General features: G+C 33.8%; 1 protein-coding gene across 3 annotated transcripts in view; it reads left to right on the forward strand.

Moving 5' to 3' along the window:
* The window catches only part of LOC118200033 (isobutyryl-CoA dehydrogenase, mitochondrial-like), a 127323-nt gene that overhangs the window by 70788 nt on the left and 34303 nt on the right, over nt 1-22232 (forward strand). The gene's annotated exons all lie outside the window — the stretch shown is intronic.

The raw sequence follows: 22232 nt of genomic DNA on the forward strand, positions 1-22232 counted from the left end.
CCCTTGTAATTAAAAAGATATCGGACATGCATCCAAGGCTTTGAAGCTATGCAATAAATCTTTCAATCTCCTTTGTTTCCTTTTCCATCTTCTACCTCTGCTACCACTTACCCCCGACACTTCCGGGCATGGGTCTAATGAAATTCTTAATCCTTATGATGTGTCCTACCTTGCCCAGAAGAGTTTTGTCTCAAAATTTGCTGGACGCCCTGTATAGTTACTGCACTGCTCTGAAAGGCCAAACACAACAGTATTGTGATACACAACACTTTTGATGGCCCTTGTAATTAAAAAGATATCGGACATGCATCCAAGGCTTTGAAGCTATTCGTGATCATCAAATTTAAATTAAAGTCGAAAAAGTGGTTCTCAAAGAACACTTCATGTCTAAGATGAAAATGCATGTAAAACAGTTATTGAATCTCAGTATGAAGGAGTAGGGTAATTTTTAATACTGCCCATTTCTTGTCGTAATAATGCGAGCCTTGAATTCATGAAGTGGGATTTGTTGAAATTGATCACTTTTACAGAATCATTCAAAACATTTTCATACTAGTAGGAATGGAGATTCCATGCTAGAACTTACTCATGGATGTTTTCACTTTACCATCGAGGGTACTGCTTTGAGACATCTGAGGAGACCGTAATAACAACCAGACATGGACTTGCCATAGTCAGTATTTAAACCACAGCACTCTGATTGCCATTTTCTTCTCTTTTTTAGTAGAGTATCATTAGCAGGAAAACTGTCTACCTGTTGTACATTCAGAAAGAAGATGACGAAGCAAAAGTCCTTCTATATATTCATTTCCTTTGAAGTGCCTTACAATAACTATCAAAACAGCAAATTGTGCTACATTAGTGCTTTCATCAATTTAAATGAGAAAATATCTACTGTTAGTGATCTTTTTTATCATTATCTCCTTCATATTATCAGAATTTATTTGATTCTATGAGGGGCTGTCATTGAAGAGAGGGTAGCATTAATTTTGTGAACTTACTCATTACTGAACATGCAAAAACCTGAGTCTTTAATGCGGGCAAAATAAAAATTTGCTCTAATCGTGATTTTTATCATTTCGGATGATAGGGTTAATGATATGATGGGAGACTTCAACAGCATCTTCATTAGTACAACCAGAAGGCAAATACATAATTGCATTACACTTATTTGTTTTTTGAACAAACATGAAAAAAGCCAGGTTTTGTTTGTGAAATCTGAATGTTTAGTTTGCAAATGACGCATAAATAGTGGTTTCATACCACTGTTAGACAGTACTTCTCCACAAGTAACGTATTTAAGTGCATTCTCAATAACTACAAATGGAAATCCATATGACAAATATTTAACATAATATTATCTCACTTTTTGTAAAAATGGAACTAGAATGTTCATTTCACTAATCTAAAGAAAGTTCTTAGGTTTCTCCTTGCAAGAACTGGTACTCGGTGATGAAATGGGATTCTTTACTAATTCAGTAATTTTTCTTTTCTGAATGGTACCAAATTCTAAACATAGATCTATGCTGAAAAAATACAAGTTACAATAATTAAGAAACTGTGGTACTATCCACTGTGAGAGCCAGCTAGGAACCAATTGGAAACAATATTATGATGATTTATATAGAGAGACAGACAAAGCAGTATTGCCAACCTCATTGAGATGCATTATACCTGGCCTCAACTATTGATTGTTAGGTGGTGGTGCAAGTAATTTACCAAATTATAATTTAATGGTAATATTTTAAAGTAGGCTATACATCATTATAATTTTTAATATTCTGAGTTTTCATATTGATAATATAAAATTATATTACAATGTACTTAATTATATCCACTCCAAAATTTTATAGTACATGAAGTTTTAATTATCATATAAATATTATATTTACAGTATGGTTAGAAACACTGTTACAAAGAAATAGAAAACAACCCAACAGCTAACACTGGGATTATCCCAGATTCTTCACAGAAATAAAATTTTATTACAGAAAACTGCTGAATTAGCTGCCCACTTTGTGTAAGGATTATTGAAACGCATCTTTTATTCTCAACTATCGGCCAGTAGCCCTATCTGTTTCAACAGTTACTGGTCCTGCAAATAAAGTATGTACCTAAACTGAATTTAAAATATTCATATCTCTCTAAATTAAAATTATTTTGGATTCAATTTTATTTTGATTTTTCATAATCAAATATAATTTGGATTGGAAAAGTCAGCTGTTACCACAGGCTTTTACCTTTTCTCTTATGTTCAATTTATCTATCGATGTTCACCATTACATAATTTTTTCTGCATACCCCCTGGGACCATATCATGCCTCCTGGAAGTACACATAAATACAGGTGGAGCAGTGCTTCTGAACCTTTTTTGCTCAATGCATCTTTTTCACAAATACTATGTAAGGATTATGTTAATTTTATTAACAGTTAAATTTTAAGTTAAAGTTCCTTTCCTGTCAAATTCTTAACTTCAACTTACTACTTCCGGCCAGAATGTACTTTTGGAATGTTGCTGAATATTTAATGAGGAGGAGCGGTATTTAAACCACGAAGTTACTTACTGAGTGAGAGAGAATCAGAGTTTCTGATTTACGCGTGTCTGCCTTTTTGGCCTCTCTCTCTCTCAAAGCTGTTATTACGCCCGGTCGTATTCAGGCCCTTGCTAAACTTCGTAGTCAAATAAGTTGAGGGGGCAAACTCGTTTTGAACCTTGATAGCTTCGGCCTGTACTTCTTTAGTTAATCTTAGTTTTAGTTTAATTCTTAGTCTTTTAAGTTCAAGTTCGGGCTTTGCTTGTAGACTCCCAGGCGGAGTTTTGTTAAATCTCATTGGAATAATAAATGGTTAGTTACCCTTCTATCTTGTTGTTTCTTGTCACCGAACGCAAGCGATTATTCGCTTATCAGTTCTTAGATTCTTCACTTCCAGCATTAACTTAGAATTCCAAAGTGAGGAATGCTACAACTAGATGATCATTTTACACCACCACTATTCCAAAACTAAAAATACATAGTTATTTAAATTTAGATTATTTTTTAATGTGTTTTTTAAATTAAACAGGGAAAAGTATAGAAAATGATGATAAATGCCAAAATGAATAAACGTAATTTTTATATCGATAAATTAAAGCTGAATCCTTAACAGGTAAATCAAAAGCTGACTATAAGATTCCCTTTTGGTTGGGAACTCCTGCTGAGGTATTAAAGTCACACTTCTTGAAAAGAACAAGTAGCATAGAGCAACATAAAAAACAGAAAAAGATGCATTAAAGTATTATTGCAACACACTATTTTATTTTCTGTTGTGCTGGTCCAAATGTAATGATGTCTCCCTCTCTTAAAACATCTTTTTGAAAAATTGCTGTTTCACTTCTTAGGAAGCCTAAGCTTTAAAATGTACTACATATCTCAAACTTAAGAATGAACAAAACTTTTGTATGTGTAGAGAAATCTTTAAATGAATGGAAACAAATATGGCCTTCTATTTTTGTCAATACTTATCACAATAGCTAGCAGCATTGAATCAGAACTGATATTTTTTGTGCAGTTTTTATTTCAAAATTTTATTTTTAAAGAAGCTTAACCATCATTTTGGAATTAATAAATCAAAGTAATGGTAGCTAGTAATTTTGCAGGAAAGTTGCATGTATGAGATGTGCATAGGTAAAGTGTGAAAAGTGTTTACCTACATTCAAGCTGAGTTTTCAGTAGAGTATAAGTCCTCATTGAACTGTGAAGAAACAATCACAATGCTGTAAGGCAGTTATTACTAAGTGATTTAGGAGTTTCTGAACCTGATTGTTTTGGTCCTCCTTTAGAATGTAGAGTAGGCTTTCCTTAATTTTCAGCAAAAGACTACAAACAGCAGCTCTTATTCCCATGTGTGCTCTATAGGACTGAGATCTGTAGAGTATGAAAGCCAGTCGACTTTCTAGGAGTTTCTGCACTTCTCTATTATCAAAGAAATACTTTGCCAATGGCACTACTGAACAAGCAAGTATGAAATTCAGCTGTCTCACATTTACAACATTGTACATATACATTGGTATGCAAATTTAAGGATGAGACATGTTTTTGAATGTAACATCATGCATAATTGTTCCTCATTGATCCAAATCAATGCCATAAGATCCCCAAGATGTCAAATATGGGACAAGTGACTGAATCCATCCAGACAAGGAATAAAAAGCATATAAAGGCACTTTATTGAAAAAATATGTTCAAGCACAGACAGAAATGTCCATGTGATAGGTGCCTTACAAGAAAAATCTACTCTTTAAAAGGGAATATGATCACCCCAGACTGTGATGCAGAAATTATGTCTATCTGTGCTGAGGATGAGGTTACCAAGAAGCCGTTGAACCATTGCAGTCTATTCTTGTAGTGCCAACTTCAGCTGCAGAATTATTGCTGGTGGCAGGTTACATGCTACCTATTATCTCCCAAGAAGGTCTCACACTTTTTGTATGGGATTTAGGTCTGAGAAACTTGTAGGTCAATCCATGCATTGAATATTTTTGTTCTCCAAGAGCTCTGCGACAGCTACTGTACTATAAGGTGTAGTGTTGTCATCCATGAAGAGGAAGTCCAGCCCTACAGCACTTTCAAACAGACATTCATGAGGCAAAATAACCTCGGTGCAATGGCAGACATCAGTGACTGAACCTCCATTGGAGATTCGAAATTCAGTATGATGTTATCCCAAATAAGAACTCGGAACACCTTCTAAACAGTCCCTTTTGATAACGTTGGAAGGATGATTGTGTATTCCTTCCTCTCTCCAGATGTGTATACATCTAGAATCGTTCATCAGACTAAATTGGCTATCAAACTCTCAAACCCACTCCTGTTGTGCCCAGTTCTTATTCTCCTGAAACCACAAAAACAGACATCTCCGATGAGCAGACATTAATGGCGCATAGCATACTGATTGTTATGCATATGGACCACATTTGTGCTGCCTCCTGTTCACAGTAAACTGTGATATAGGAGGTTCGATATCTTCCATTGTCTGCCCCCTCTGTTGTAACCAGTAGGACAAAAACCGATTGTCCACTACTGTTGATGCTAATCGGCAGTCACTTGATGAATGCTTGAGTGCCTGTTCCCGCTGTTTGAAATGCTCTTTTGTCTTGTGAAATGATGCTGTGAGGGATCATGAATTTCTCCACTACATTTGTCATACTTTTATCTTCATCTAGTTTTCCAATGATGTTATGTTGGGTAAGATCATCCAAATGACATCTCTTGGATTTCCTGTTGGCCATATCACATAGTAGTAAAAAATTAACATTGTTGAAATCACTGTACACCATGCAGTATGTTTCGTCAAATTGCTGAGTGTATACCAACGACTTCATATGACAGGTAGATGGCTCACCCACAGAGAATTCGTCTGATAGGGTGTCTCCAACATATACCACATGACTAATGCTCTTGGCGCTCTTGGGAAGTGATAGCTTAGGCTGTTCATCGCCAGTTTGGCCCGCTTTTGATATGGCAGGTAGTGCTTTTTATTTCCGTTTGCTAGCAGTCAGCAGACAACGGCTTCGAATTAGGTTGTTCGATTTTTTACAATTATATTTAGATATAACTTAACCCCTTCTTTCCTGAATATTTTATCTATATTTTTAATAATCGCTTTAAATTATTTGCACCATTGTTTAAGATGTTTAGGTTAAATAATTTTAGGAAGAAAATCTAAAATAAATAATAAAAAATTGAGATGGAAACTTCAATTTTGAATAACATTAAAAAATTAATTGCAGCTCTGTTGTAATATTTGAGAAGGTAAAAAAAAATGTCGTTTAATTTTAATGCATTGCATCCTAAAGAGAAAAAGAAAATCACATTGTATTATGTGTATTTATGCCATTGATTGCCTTTCTTTTCTTGAGATTATATTACTGGAACAAAATAATGCAATCTTAATTACTGATTTCCACACTCATGTGTATGTCATGGGGGGATCAATACATCTTATTAACTATAAAAAATATTTTATATTTAATATGTATCAAACGGTAACAAACTTTAACTCAGTATTTATTATTAGGATCAAAACGATATTACAGTTAAAAATTCTCACTCTCCTTTTTTTTTTTAAATACTATTTAAAATATGGTAAGTTTTTCACATCGCATTTTTTCAATTACAATAAATTTCTAACAGCATCGTAGATGAGACAGAATTATAACCCAGATTATTTTAATTTTAATTGATTTTATAGAAAATAATGATAAAGCATTGAGCTTTATAAAAGTAATCTGATTTTTAAAATAATGCTGTTTAACTGTTTATGTTCAATGTTGCATGAATCAAGATCTTTAGCTTTTTTTTTAACAAAGTAAACATATCGCACAATCTTTTCTCAATAATTTAATGCTAATAATAGCATTTCTCTTTTTTTATCGCAGGCAGTAATTGTTTATGAAATCAAAATGAGTACGACTTGGCGAAAAAAGGTTAACGCCAATTGGCGCAGCTTTCTATTTCAACAGAATACACAGAAAAAACATATAAAATTCAATTATTTGTAAAGGGTGATTCCAGTAAATAGTGTCACAGTATTTAATACATTTTGATGCTAATAATACATGCTGAAAATGTCAAAGGTTACAAGTCCTCCTTTCACGAAACTTTCTTTACATCCGTAGGCACTGCAGCGAATAACCATTTTTACTTAAATTTTATGTGACCAAGCAGAGCAGCAGTCTTTCGTCCCATACAAAGCAATGTAAAGTATTTCCGGACTTTCGGAATTCGCGCAGCAGTCATGTGACACTAATGTTGGAACCAGTTGAGGTTCCAATACGCTCTCTACCAGTATATTATCTCGTTGGTGTATACCACCCATCAGCAAGACCCTTTTTAACTAACTTTTTTTCCCCTATTAAACAAAATATATGCAAGTCTCTAATAATCAGACTGGATCGAATGTAAAGTAGTAAACAGAGAGCGTTATTCCACACGACGTTTATTGGTGAACATCAAAGACTGATACGTATACATAATTATGACATCATTCTTTTTACAAACACTACTGCCATCTATTGGCAATCTAAGGATAAACTCATAAACTTAACACTTCCCCCCCCATGCATCTGTAAACGGATGCATCAATTTTACTGAACTTCAAGATTATAAAGTCTTTCAATTGGTCTTCTAACAACACTCTTATCCAGCTGAATCTCACAAGATCTAATTCTACCATCTCTTCCGTGAAATAATTCCTTAATCCTACCTAACTTCCAGTTACAGCGTTTCACATTATCTTCTCATAAAAGTACAACATCATTAATTTTAAACACAGGAGAATTCTTTGGAGTTTTTGAAAACATGACTGATCTTAATTCTAACAAATATTCTTCATAAAACCTTTTCCAAAATTGCACTAATAATAATTGCCTATGCTTCCATCTTTTAATCAACTGAAATTCTAGCTTAGATTCTAGTTTAAATTCAGGTGAAGGTAAAACAGTTAATCTAGATCCAGTTATAAAATAAGATGGTGAAAGAGGATCAGGCTCATTTGGTTCATTGTATACATAGGTTATAGGTCTAGAATTAATAACAGCTTCAACTTCAACTAAAACATTACAGTTCTTCATAAAAGAAGCTTTACCTAAGATATGTTTTAAACACGTTTTTACAGATCTTACCAAACGTTCCCAGAATCCACCCCACCAAGGCGCACCTTCTACAATAAATTTCCAACCAAACCCATTTCTCCCAAGGAAATTTAGAACCTTTTCATCTTTACACAATTTATACAAATATTTTAATTCACAATCAGCAGTTTTAAAGGTCTTAGCATTATCAGAATAAATAACTCTACAAATACCCCTATGTGCCAAAAATCTACTACGCAAGGCTTGAATGAAACACTCTGTACTTAACCGTTTGACTGCTACGCGGCGCAAAAGCGCTGCGTTCATTTGTCTCAAAAACTGTGTGTCTTTTTTGCTCCGTCATCAAGTCAAAATATAATTATAATTATAATAAAATATAAGTCAATAGACATCATCAAGTCAAAATATGTCCTGCAGTTTTCATGCATTCTTGCAAGAATTGCTTAGCAGTCAAACGGTTGAATTTGATAACAATTCTAAATGGATTCCTGGAGTCACTGCACAGGTAAACAATGAGATATACACTTTTGTACCATCTTTTAAATACAGAGGGCCAGCGAAATCTGTGCCACTTACCTCAAGTGGTTGAGCTTTCTCCACTCGGTCAGCAGGAAGAGGAGCCGATATCTAATGTCCAGCTTTAGCATTATATTTTTTACAAAATCTACAATCATGTAACACAGATTTTACAAAACGTCTAGCATTTAGAATCCAAAATTTCCCTCTTACTTGCACTAAATTTTCATTTACACCACTATGAAGTACCTTTTCATGACAGTTCAAAATAACTAAACAAGAAAAATAATTATTTGGTAATATTATAGGCTGAATTTCATCAACATCTAATGATTTTACTAATCTACTTCCAACTCTTAAAGAACCTTTTTCATCCATTACTGGATTTTACCCAAACAATTTGGAATTATGAGACAATGGTTTTTTACATTTAACATCATTCAGTCCTGCAAAAAAATACTCACCTTGTGATAAGTTAATCCAATAACACATAGCATTACATATTTCATTTTTGGTCACAGGACCAATCACTCTATTCTGTGACTTCAGATTATTAATAATTCTAAATACATATGACGTGACTCTTAAAAGTTTACCTAAATCACTAAAGTTCTTTATTTTTAACACAGGTTGTAAAGGTTGAACACTGCTAGTAACTTGAGTCACGACTCTTTCTTCAACACTATCTATTATGTTACAATGCTCATTCACTTTAAGCCAATTTATTTCATCTTGATGAAGCCATGCCGGTCCATGCCACCACACTTGATCTACTACAAGCTCACTCACTTTAACACCATGTGCAATTTTGTCGGCAGGATTCTGGGATCCTGGACAATGATGCCACATATTCGAAGATGTTTTATCTTGAATTTTGAAAACTCGATTTTGTACGAATGTTTTCCATCGCCATGGTGAGTTCTTTATCCAGTGAAGCACAATAAAAGAATCTATCCATAAATGAATCTTAGCTTGAGGAAAATGCCCACAGACTGTAGTTACAAGTCTTGCACCTAACATTATTGCCATGAGCTCAAGTCTTGGTAAAGATAATTTTTTCAGGGGAGCCACTCTGCTCGTTGCTATCACTAAGCTTGCTGCAGAATATTTCAAGCTATGGAATTTCACGTGCACTGCTGCTCCATAAGCACTTTGAAATGAATCACAACAACAATGTAGTTCCAGTGTTTCAGTCGTTTCATCAACATCACGAAAATACCACCGAGGTATCTGGATATTAGGTAGATCACATAGTTGCCTAGACCATTTATTTCACTTGTCTTCCAATTCTTGTGGAATAATTTCATTCCAATCAATACCTTTCAGCCATAAATCCTGAAACAGAACTTTTGTTTGAATAACATATGGAGCAAGAAACCCAACAGGATCAAAGATTTTTTAAGCGGCTTTCAAAACACAATGTTTCGTTTGGCCATTTGATTGGATGAAAAAAATAACATCTTGAGCATTAAAATTGAAGATATTCTTAATTGTGTCCCATTGAAGTCCAAGAATCTTTGAGGGGGAATCACAGTCAGACAGTTTAAAGCTAACAAATTTGTTACTTCATTTGTATTGGTTCTTTAAAGTATCTGAATTTGAATTCCATTTGGTCAGAGTCATTGATACCCTCTTCATTATATCATTGGCTTCTTGATATATTTGTACAGCTTCCTTCTCCTTATCTGATCCTTTTTGTGCAATCATCGAATTGTTAAATATTTGTGAGGCCATTTCATTTTGTTCTTCATCAGAAATATTTTTAATTCCTGTAGGTTCAATATCCTAAAACGATTCGACGCTTTTTAGAAGTTTCTCTTCTACACTTGCGTTTAAACACGCATCATGGATTTGAAAGTCTGTTGAAGAAAATTTACCTTGTATACACCACCCAAACAAGGTTTTCATTGCTATGGCATTTCTCTTTATCCTTTTTATTTCTTCGCTTGCTATTTTCCACATGATGTCCACGCCGATTAAAACGGAAATATGACTCAATCCATCGGCGGCGCCCCAGTCTGTCAAAGTAATGCCAAATGCTTGGAGATTGGTTCTGCATCTGGTACCCATATATCGGCATTTCTTTGGATTTGATTTCTGCATCTGGTACCCATATATCGGCATTTCTTATGACGGGTACCTCAATGACTTCGAGATTTATGCATTTTTCAGGGTCATTAATATTTTGGAGCGTAAGTTCAACTTTCAATGCCAATGCTTCCCGTTCTTTTCACCGAAAGTATTTAGAACAGTTTCTCCTTTCACTGGTAATAATAATTTTCTTGATAAATCTTCTCGAATTGCAGAGATTTGGCTACCGCCGTCAAGAAGACACCTCACAATACAAGTCATCTTTCTGCCCTCAGCCACAGCATACACCGGTTGAAGAATAACACTAGATCCAGTTTTGACAGAAGAATTTTGAACAATTTCCGCCAATGTTTTGGTTTCTTTATTTTGTACACTGGAAACAGGTGATGCAGGCTTTACACAAACACTTTCATGATGTTCACCGCGACAATTTTTGCAGGAAAACTGTCTGTTCTAACAGTTGATAGCTAAGTGCTTACATCTAAAACACAGAAAACACTTTCCTGTACATTTCAAAATGTTGCGTTTCTCTTTAGAGTTCACCTCAGTAATTATATTTCGTATGGTCTTCTTTATCACAAAATATACATTTGTATCCAATTGTTGATAAAAATGAAGCAGTCGGAACTTTCAGTTTATAATTCGGATAAGCTTTCGTGCGTTGTTCATTTTCACGAATATGTGGTTTCTGATTCGTTTTCGCAGAGTTCATTAAACTTGCAGCTTCTCGACAGTTAACTTCCTTTTTTAAGAATTCTATAAGTTCCTTTATCTCAAATCCTGCATCCATTTTTCGGCTTCGATTAAATTCCAAATTTAATTCCTTTGGAAATTTCTGCAAAATGATGGGACAGAGGATATTTCCATAACTTCCAGAAGTAACATTTCACGATTCTAAACTTCGAATGTTGACTTCGCATTCATGGTACAGTTTACGCAGTGCTTTAACATGTGAAATGTTCCCCACTGCTTGAACAGATAATAATTTATTCATGTGTGAAGTGATAACAATATCTTGTCTTCCAAAACGTTCTTTCAATATTTCTATTGCGGAATCATAATTCTGGTCACTTAAAGCGAAACCGGAAATGGCAGCTAAAGCATTACCGCCAAGTAAGGATTTTAGGTACGCAAATTTTTCAGTTTTTCTCAACCCACTGTGATTGTGAATTATATTTTCAAACTGGTTCCAAAAGTCCAACCATTTACATGAATCTCTGTAATAAGTTCCAATTTGCAGATGTGGTAACTTCACTGTTTTCGTTTCATCTGGAAGTGCAGCATTATCCGTTTCATTCTGATGAACTGCTTTAAAAGATTCCGAATTCTTTTTAAAAAATTGTTGCAATCTTCCTCTCCATATAACTGTTTTATCCTGGTATTCTTAAGATAATTTCAATTTCAGTCTCCTCCGAAGTTACTTTTGTTTTGATTTCGGAATCTAAACTTTTCTGTTCGTTGATTTTTTCAATTAACTGTTCATACAAATCCTTGATTATTTCAATTTTCTCATTTAACGGAATGTTATTTGCTAAATTCGTTTCGACTTTGGTTATCAGTTTCATAGTTAATTGTCTTACAACCTATCGTTTCTTTTTCAAATTTTCAAGAACGCCCTCCATTTTCGAAATATTCAGTCTGTCAATTTTCTGGTTTGTAATAATCCCGGTTTACAGGCACCATAAACAAAATATATGTAAGTCTCTAATAATCAGACTGGATCGAATGTAAAGCAATAAACAGAGAGCATTATTCCACACAATGTTTATTCACGAGCACCAAAGACAAACTGATACATATACATAATTCTGACATCACAGTTTCTTTTTACAAACACTACCGCCATCTATTGGCAATCTAAGGATACTTAATCATAAACTTAACACCTATGTTGTGCCCTATATGCAAATGCCATACCGCACCATTTCTGAGTCTTCTATCTCCTGGCTGGTCTTTTGTTCCTTTGTATTACCTTGTCCTTAATTTTCCACATCAGTGTATAATGGGTATGTATACAAATAGTATAGTTACAGTAGCAATCACCTGTCATGATTGCTTTGTCCAGCATCTGTACTTCCATCTACCCAGATTTAACTTCACACCATAATCCCAGCACCACCATCACAGTACTTTTCTTCTATACTCTCTCACCAATACATATTACTGCTTTGATGTCACATGAGCTCAAGTTTTGAATCTGATTGCAAACTGAATTGACTGTCATTGGAGAGCAAAGCAATGGACACTTGTATCATCTAGTCTTAACACCATTGTAAGCATCTTCTATGATGCCATCTAGCTAATGCCACAGTATTTGAACCTTTAGTCTTAATGAACATTAATTTGGCAGAATGTCCTCATTTCTATGTTGCAGGATAGGTGAAGGGTATCTTGATTGATCATGTAGAATTGATTGGAATTAGTTGTAATCTCTAAATAGTGCTCTTCTTGTTTAACTGTATAGGGAGTGTGCTTCCCGTATGGGATTAAGAACACATTCTTGTTGTTTGAAATGCTGCCCAAAAGTCTGCAGGACATAGTTTATGTGATTTCAAACAGCATTGCAGCTTTTGTCATTTTTGAGATCTTCTTGCAACTTTTCAATAATCCTTTTACATATGAAATTATTGAAATAATATCTTTTTGCTGATCTATTTATTATATCTATTAATATTCAGAATTTTGAACAAAAGCTATTAACTGATAATGTTCATTTCCTTTTCACCTTTCAAATTATCATGTTAACTCTAAATACAAAAGAAACTTCCTTCACTCTAACTATTCACGTCAATTCACTAACTTTTCAAATCTTTACAAATTGCAACAATATGATTTATCAGATTCTAACATCAGTAATTTACACAATGATGTTGACTCGTAAATTTTGGACACAGGTGCACATTAATATAATTTAGCACTTATTTCTTCTAGGTAGAGGTAACAACATCTACAACTATGAGATAACAACATAGTTGTAGAGGTAACAACATCTACAAGTATGAGATGCAGAAACAAGTAGTTGCTGCTGTCAGCATCAGTTCAGTGGAGGAATCAAGGTAAGCCAGCCAGAGCATTAACAGGATCTACCGAAAATGATCCCACAAGCTACTAGTAATTCATGATCCACAGTGTGGCGATCACTGGTCTAAATGTTGTTTTACGCCACTGGTCTAATTACTATTATTTCTTCATGCTTAAAGAAAACATTTGCTTAGTTCTACCAAGAAAAAGAATAAAACAACATTTAGACCAGTGGCGTAAAACAACATTTAGACCAGTGATCGCCACACCGTGGATCATGAATTACTAGTAGCTTGTGGGATCATTTTCGGTAGATCCTGTTAATGCTCTGGTTGGCTTACCTTGATTCCTCCACTGAACTGATGCTGACAGCAGCAACTACTTGTTTCTGCATCTCATAGTGTAGATGTTGTTACCTCTACAACTATGAGATGAGGCTGGCAATGACAGCTGTTGGCAATGACAGCTGCCATTGCCTGCCTCATCTCATAGTTGATTGTATACACATGAGGTTGTGCATGTTACTTTTTCGTGTGTATATTAGACATTTGTTAACTTAAATAATTTGATTTAGGCATTGGTCTGTTTTGGCTGCAGGATTTTGCTTTTCTCGCAGACAACACCAGAGAGTTAAATATCCTTAACTTGCAGCTTCAAGATAAAGAAAGATATTAGTGGAACAATTTCACATGTTGCTTCATTTGCAAAAAAATCTAGAACTATGGGAAAAAGTCTCATCCAAAGTGAATGCAAATACTTTGCCTGTTTGAAACCATCCCTTGATAAGCAAGGGTCTTCAATGCCTCCTCGCAACAGCAAACCATGTGTTGAAATTATTTCAGATTTGAGAAATAAAATCAGCAAATGCTTCCAAGATTTCAAAAGGATTTCAGTTGCACAGTTTATCAAATCATTTTTTATAGAGATTGAATTAGAAGAGTTCTCTACTTGTGTCATGGAGCATTTTGATTTTCAAGAAGACGATACTGCAATGACACTCTGCATTGGAACTGATTGATTTTCAAAATTATTATCTGTAAAATCCCTTTCTTCAAGTTCTGAAAATATTTGGCTTCTTGTTCCTAAAAAATACCCAATTTCTTGTCTAGGTTTTCTCAAAGTAAAGGCAATGTTCAGCTCTACAAATCTGTGTGAGATTTCTTTTTCCGGTGTGAAATTTATTAAAAATAAGTACAGAAACAGACTCACTGGTGAACACTTGAGTAACTATATTCAAATGGTAGCTACTACCAATTCTCCCAACATTAAAAAACTTTTTGAGAACAAAAGAGATTTCCATCCTTCTCTTTAAAGTTAATAAGTCTGATAAAAAAAATCTGTTATTTTATTTGTTATTTATTACTAACTACACTTCAATTGCTTTCTTATGTACAATTAATTTTCAGTTTCTTTTTGTTATATACAATTTAATTAAAATTGATTTCATATTTACTAGAAATGTAACTTTATAGGTAATAAACAAATGTTTTTTTTTTTTTTTTTTTTTTTTTTTTTTTTAAAGTTGGTATTTCTTTTGGTTTGTAGCTCACAGTAGGATTTAAAAATGTACGGTAGCTCAGAAGCTTCATAAGTTTGGCAACCACTGATTTAGACCATTTTGTTCTTTCTTGTAAAATGTTGAGAAAAATCCCCAAAATATTAACCCTTTGCGCTCGAGGCACTTTTCTGCGCACACTGTTCATTCTGAAGGTTCAGTCTCTTCTGTACAATAACTTTGGCTTCCAGATTTACTATTGATTATTCGGATTTTTCATCTTCTTGTTCCTCTAATGTCGTCGCTCTCTTTATCACTTCCGTCTTCGTTCTCATGGGCAAGCTGTCTATGTAGTGATGTAATTTCGTTCGTTATTGCCGAAAAATTAAATTTATCTTCGTTGTGTTCCATACTTATTGGGCTCAGTAACTTTGAAAGAAATACTGCGATTGGCAAGAAGGTTGAGTTCGAACTGATGTCGAAGCAGAGACCTACCCGTGGTCGCAAGTATTTTTGAGATAAGACATTTAATCGCATAAGCATTGCAAAGACAACCTTTATTTGAGATAAGACATCCTTATAGCTATTTAGACACCTCGTAATATGATCTACAAAAGGCCAAGTAGATCTCTCAAGCTGTAACTTCTTGTGTAGTTTGTTGAATTTAATTACTTCTGTACTTTAAAAGAAGACTCAACTAATGAGTATATCTGAAGAATTCAAAACTTTTATTATTACATTTAACAGTTCACATAACATTCAGCTAGCATAGTAACACGTGCATCACAACAACGGAATCGCATAGCATGAGCGCCGTTAAAGTTATTTTAAATATACATCACATCCCTTCCTCCAGTTTATAAACAATAATAAAAATACCAAATAATATCAATACAAGTATATTTACAATATGACATACAATAACAAAAAAGTTACATAAAAATGATATATTCAATACGTTACATTATTTTATTCCATGACAAAGTCTCTATATCTTGAAGGTTGTCTAATCAACCGTCCACTTCTTGTTATTGTACTATTGGATAGATTATTCTGTTGATTTCCTATATTAACAGGCACAGAAACATTCTCAGGGCTTCCATTTGAATTTTCCTCTTTATCTAATACTATATCATCATAATCATTATTAACTTTGTAAGGTGATTTTGAAAATTTTATATGGCGTCTGTTTCTTCGTAATATTTCCCCATTTGAATTTCTTACAATATAGGATCTAGGAGCTTTATGTTTTGAAATTATTTCACCTTTATCCCATTGCCCAGTTCTAAAGTTGAACAAGGTTATACTATCTCAAGGTTTTAACTCAGGCAGTTTCTGTGTGGTTCTATCATAATAATATTTTTGCCTAGCTTGAAGTGCACGAAATTTAGAATAAGATTTGTTTATCTTAGTATTTAACAATTTATTACTGATAGGTAATTTTGTCCTTAATCTTCTGTTAAGTAACAGTTGGGCAGGAGACAAATTTCTTCCACTAATTGGGGTATTTCGATATTCCATTAAGCCTACACTTATATCTTGCACTTTCCTCATGATATTTTTCACTATTCCTACAGCTTTTTCAGCCAACCCGTTACTTTGAGGATATCTGGGGCTACTAAATTTAAGTTCGAAATCCCAATCTTCAGCAAATTTCTTAAATAAGTAGCTATTACAGGGATTATTGTCGCAAACGACTTCGTTTGCAATACCATACCTGGCAAAGATGCATTTTAACTTTATCATAATTTCATTTGCTGTCTTATCTTTTATGCTAGAAACCTCAATCCATTTAGAGTAATAATCGATAACTACTAAGTAATTTTGATTACCAAATTCCAAGATATCAAGGGCAATTTTTTCGAATGGTTTAGTTGGAATTTCATGTTGCATTAGAGGTTCTTTTTGATTTCTATTTCTGAATTTTTCACATTTGGAAACAAGCTGCTCAATGTCATTTGTCATACCTGGCCAGTAAAAAATTTCACGGGCTCTACTTTTACATTTCTCAATTCCAAAGTGCGCTTCATGAATTAATTGCAACATATCTTTTCTCAAACCATAAGGTACAACTAATTTTTCATTAATAATTAACAAGTCGTCATTAATATAAAGATCATTTTTAACTTTAAAGTATGTTTTTACACTACTATCTACTTTTTTGTAACATTTAGGCCAACCCTCTTTAATATATTTCATAACTATTTGCAAATCTGGATCTGATTCAGTTTCTTTTCTAAATTGCACCACTCTTCTTTCACTCATAGGCAAATATTTTGAAATAATGTGAACAACATTTAGCATTTCAGGATCATCACTAATAGTTTCATTCACAGGATATGCTCGTGACAAAGTGTCAGCAAAAAGCATTTGATTACCTGGAACATAATTTATCTCAAAATCATACTTTAGTAACTTTAATATCATCCTTTGCATTCTGGACGAAATTTTATGCAATGGTTTCTTAACAATTGCCATTAACGGTTTATGATCACTTTGTACTGTGACTTTCCGTCCATAAACAAAATAGTGGTACTTTTCAAAAGAAAATACTATGGCCAATAGCTCTTTTTCGATCTGTGCATAGTTTTTTTTCACTGTTAGTCAGGCTGCGAGACACAAATGATACAGGCTTACCCTTTTGAATTAGACACGATCCTAGGCCATCCTTCGAACTATCACACTGTATAATTATATCTTCATTACCACTGAAAACTTTTAAAATTGGAGCTTTGGTTAGCAGTTGTTTGATGTTGTTAAATGACTCTTCCTGAGTTTCTCCCCAATTAAATTCTACCTTTTCTTGAATGATTTCTCTTAAAGGAGCAGTAACTTTAGATACATTAGGTATAAATTTTGACAGAAAATTTAACATTCCTAACAATCTCCTTACTTCAGTTTTTGATTTTGGTGTTGGCATATCAATAATTGCTTTAATATGACTAGGATCAGCTTTTGCACCTGACTCAGAAATAATTTGGCCAACATATTTGACTTCCCGTACCCTATATTGTAATTTATCAGGATTAAATTTTATATTTAGAGACCTAGCTATTTCAAGAACTTTAGAGATAATTATATCATGAGTAACCTCATCAGATCCTGCAATTATGATATCATCAAAATAAACTTCCACACCCTCAATGTCACCAAATAATTTTTGGTTTCTTTTCTGAAATATTTCTGGGGCGGAGGATATTCCAAATGGCATTTTATTAAATTTATATCTTCCATAAGGAGTATTAAATGTACATAGTTCAGAACTAGCTTCATCAAGTGGTACATGCCAAAATCCATCTTTTAAATCTACAACTGAAAATACTTTTTTACCTTCTAACCTACTAATTATGTCATCTGGAGAAGGAATTTGATAGTGTTCCCTTTTAATTACTTTATTTAGATCTCTAGGATCCAAACATAATCTCAGACTCCCATTAGGTTTTTCAACTATAACCAAACTTTGAACCCAATCAGTTGGTTTATTTACTTTCGATACTATCCCTTCTCTTTCAAGTTTATCTAAAGTATCTTTTAATTTAGGCTGTAAAGCCTGAGAAACACGTCTAGGGGGGGGTATTACTGGTATTGCATCATCTTTAAGGGTTATATGATATGGTTCGTCAGGAAATTGCCCTGTGCCTGTAAATACATCTTTATACTGAGCAATTAAATCATTTTTATTAATGATATTGCACTTTAAAGAATCAATCCTTTCAATTAGCTTTAATGCAGAGCAAGCTGTTAACCCTAATATAGGCTTAGATCTTACATCAAGAACATAAAATTGTAAAGGTACATTCTTAAGCCTTTTAGTTGAACAATTAATTATAAGAGTACCTTCTGGTTTTAACTTAAAATTACCATATGCAGTTAAGAAAAATCAGTTTCATTAAGTTTAGGCTTAGGTTTAACATTATTTAAAACATACAAAGGCAAAATATTTACTTCTGCACCAGTATCTAACTTAAAATCAACCTTGAAATACTTATTATTTACATACATTGTAATACTTTTCACCCATGTTTCACTTACCTTGTGAATATCCTTATTTACTTCATCAATAGAATTTGTTAGATCTTTGATTGATTTTGCACTTATTTTAAATTCACTATGCCCGTTTACTGGTGGATTCATCATTACAGAGTCAACAAATACACTATGTTCATTATATATTCTAAGTTCATTATTTGGTATTCCAACTTCATAAATATTCTTGGGACACCTCGCGGCAAAATGGTTCTTTACTTTGCATTTCGCACACGTCTTTCCGAAAGCTGGACAGTCCCGATATTTGTGCCTTTTTCCGCACTTCTTGCAGTCATATTCTAGTGCTGATTGCTTCTGCTGCGATGATAATTTCAGTGGCACTGACTGTTTTGATTGATGCTGCTGTTTTCTATATTTCTTCACGCTGTTCACAGTCGCTGGATCATCTTTCATGTTCCGGAGTTGCTCTTTGCTCGTTTCAGCGGCACGGACTATTTCTATAGCTTTTTCTAATCCTAGGTTAGATTCTCGAAGCAAACGTTCAGTGAGACTCCTATCCTGAATGCCTAATACAATACAGTCGCGAATCAATCTATTTTCTTGTTCAGCAAACTCTCAAGTTGACGCTAAAGTCTTTAACTGAATGACATAACACTCAATTGTTTGTCCTTCTTGCTGGCTACACGAAAAGAATTTGTAAGTTAGTATACGACATTCTGCCGTGGTGAACGATAATCTTCAAAAGACTTCAAGACCTCTTCGTATTTCTCTTTATTCTTAGGTGGTTCAAATCGAAATTATAAATTTCGAGTCCTTCAGTACCGAGTAAATTCAAAAGGATTGCAATTTTAGTCTTATGTGGCTTGGCATCTTTTTCCGTTGCAAGTAAATAGTTTTCTAGCTCTTGCTTCCATTTTTTCCACTTTTCTTTAACATTTCCGACAGAGAATGTTAGCAGAGCAGGTGGTTTGAAATCCATTTTGCTCCTGACACCATGTAACTTCTTGTGTAGTTTGTTGAATTTAATTACTTCTGTACTTTAAAAGAAGACTCAACTAATGAGTATATCCGAAGAATTCAAAACTTTTATTATTACATTTTTAAACACTTCACATAACATTCAGCTAGCACAGTAACACGTGCATCACAACAACGGAATCGCATAGCATGAGCGCCATTAAAGTTAAAGTTATTTTAAATATACATCACACATTTTAAATATACATTCCTTAGGTCAAACACAAATAAGCACATTGATTCGAATGGTGCCTCTCAGGCACTGCTCGAGTTATTGCATCACATGCCAGTGGTGCATGAGAGGCACCGCTTGAGTGCAAAGGGTTAATTTGTAATGCCATTAGGAAATCAACAGACATTTTTCTGCTTAGAGATGTAATAGATACTTGTGAAATGGAAGCTCAGAATTCAGAAGCACTAGGGCTAAATTCAGAAACTTAGTGATCTCTGCTGTGTCTCATGCTGATCAAATTTATACCACAAGATATTGTTTCACAGATCTGTAGAAAATGTAAGCTTTGAAGGTTCAGAAAAAAATAATATTCTGAAACAGAGGGAAAAAAACGTATTTTTGGTACAGAACAAGCATCTGAACGAGTGTGAAATAAAATTTCAAACATCATCAGGAAAACTGCAAAGCTTCAAAACACTTTCATGAAAAGAATGTCTAAAAGTACACTCTCTAATGGCATTTACTATGCAGATGATGCCATCTACAGGCATTTCTCATGTGCCACAATTTGTTTCAATGCAGAGTATCAACTCAAAATAAATTAGAAAATTTGAAGAATGCTTAATACTTTTAAAATGCATTGTATTACTAAAAACTGTTGTTCTAACAAACTTCCTTGGTTCAGTGAGAGTCATCATTGTCTGGGTAATAGCTGAAATAATAATACTGCAGGAACTAATCAGCTGAATGATACGGAAAGTAAATGTAAAATATCACCTAATTCAAATTATAATGCTGAGAATATTAAAGTGTCTAATAATTCTAATTCTGAAACGGTAAACTCACTTTTATAGTGTAATGCAGGCTTGATATGTTCAAAAAATTTTTATTTGCAAACATGTACAGTTGTTGCAAATTCAGAATTTAATTCTAAATTAACATAATTTTTATTAGACACTGGTAGCCAATATTCTTTTTGTCCTTTCAACTTCTCAAATTTAAACTTATTCATTATGAAATGCTTTCTGTGCACTTCCTTTGGAATGCAGAAAGCAACAGAAAAAATATGCAGTTCATTAGTAAAATCGAAATCCTCATTATTCCAAGCATTTCAAGCACCATAATTTCACCATAAGTTCATAACTAGACATGATTTACAGCTCTCTGACTTGTGTTACCCTGATAATTATTTTAATGTTGAAATTCTAATAGGATCCGTTTGTTCTGGAATTTTATCTTAGATGAAAAAGTCGCTATAAACAAGCAGTTGGGTGCAATAAAGGCTGTCTTTGGATGGGTGATTTCAGGTTCAGAATTTAGAAAAGAGAAAACGTTTTCATAAAATATTTCTATTATGATTAATGCAATAATAAATAACGTAAGAGTATTTTAAGAACTAGACTCAATTGGAATTTCTGAAGAAAGTGTAGAATAGTCTGCAAAGCATTAAAACTAATTACTCAATTTGGGAACTCTTTATCCTTTAATAATGGTAGATATCAAACCAAATTTCTTTGGCAATCTAACCTTGGGCATTAAATAATAATTTTTGAATTGAAGGAAGCGTTTGAGCATTTTGAAAGCATTTTTAATTTATAAGTTTGATTATTTTCATACTTAATTAGTGGCACATAAAAGTACGATGGTCGCTTTGAAATTTTTAAAGATACACATAAGTTTTTAGTAGTCTGTTACAGCATAAGTGCTCTCCTGTAAGCGAATTTTCTGAATATTAAATGCCTCAAGCCATTCATATCTTGAAATCGATGAAAAAATTGCATTTTTTAGTATCATCAATCGTATCTTTGGAATGAAAAGGACGTCCACGTAAGTTCTTTTTTAGATGGCTTGATTGAGTGAATAGGGTGGATGTTCTATCACTTTGATGTGTTTTTGTTCAAAAAACTCAACTGTCAGTCTTGCTGAATGAGATGATGCATTGTCATAGTGTGGAGCATGGGTTCTCTAACATTCACTTCTTGAAGAATAATGGAAGACACTTGGTGATGTACCAGTTAGCTGTGACTGTCTTCTGTCCTTCCAGCTTGATGGCTTTGATCCGTTCTGTACTTCTGAAGAAAATGGCATGTATTACTTTTCTCATGGCCTTTTCACCAATATGGGGGGGGAGGGATCATCATCAAAGACCCACACTTTACTTTCTTGACATGTTGGAGCGTCAAATAATGGTTTGTACATTTCATCACCAGCTACAATTTTAGAAATAATGTGGTGGCCACCATCTTTAAGTAATTTAAGGGTTTCTTTACAGATTTTGACATGCTTCTCTTTTTGGTGCC

This window comes from Stegodyphus dumicola, chromosome X1, assembly GCF_044657685.1.
Source record: "Stegodyphus dumicola isolate Sdum_Otavi_A_Nest chromosome X1, ASM4465768v1".
NCBI classification, from domain to species: Eukaryota; Metazoa; Arthropoda; class Arachnida; order Araneae; family Eresidae; genus Stegodyphus; species Stegodyphus dumicola.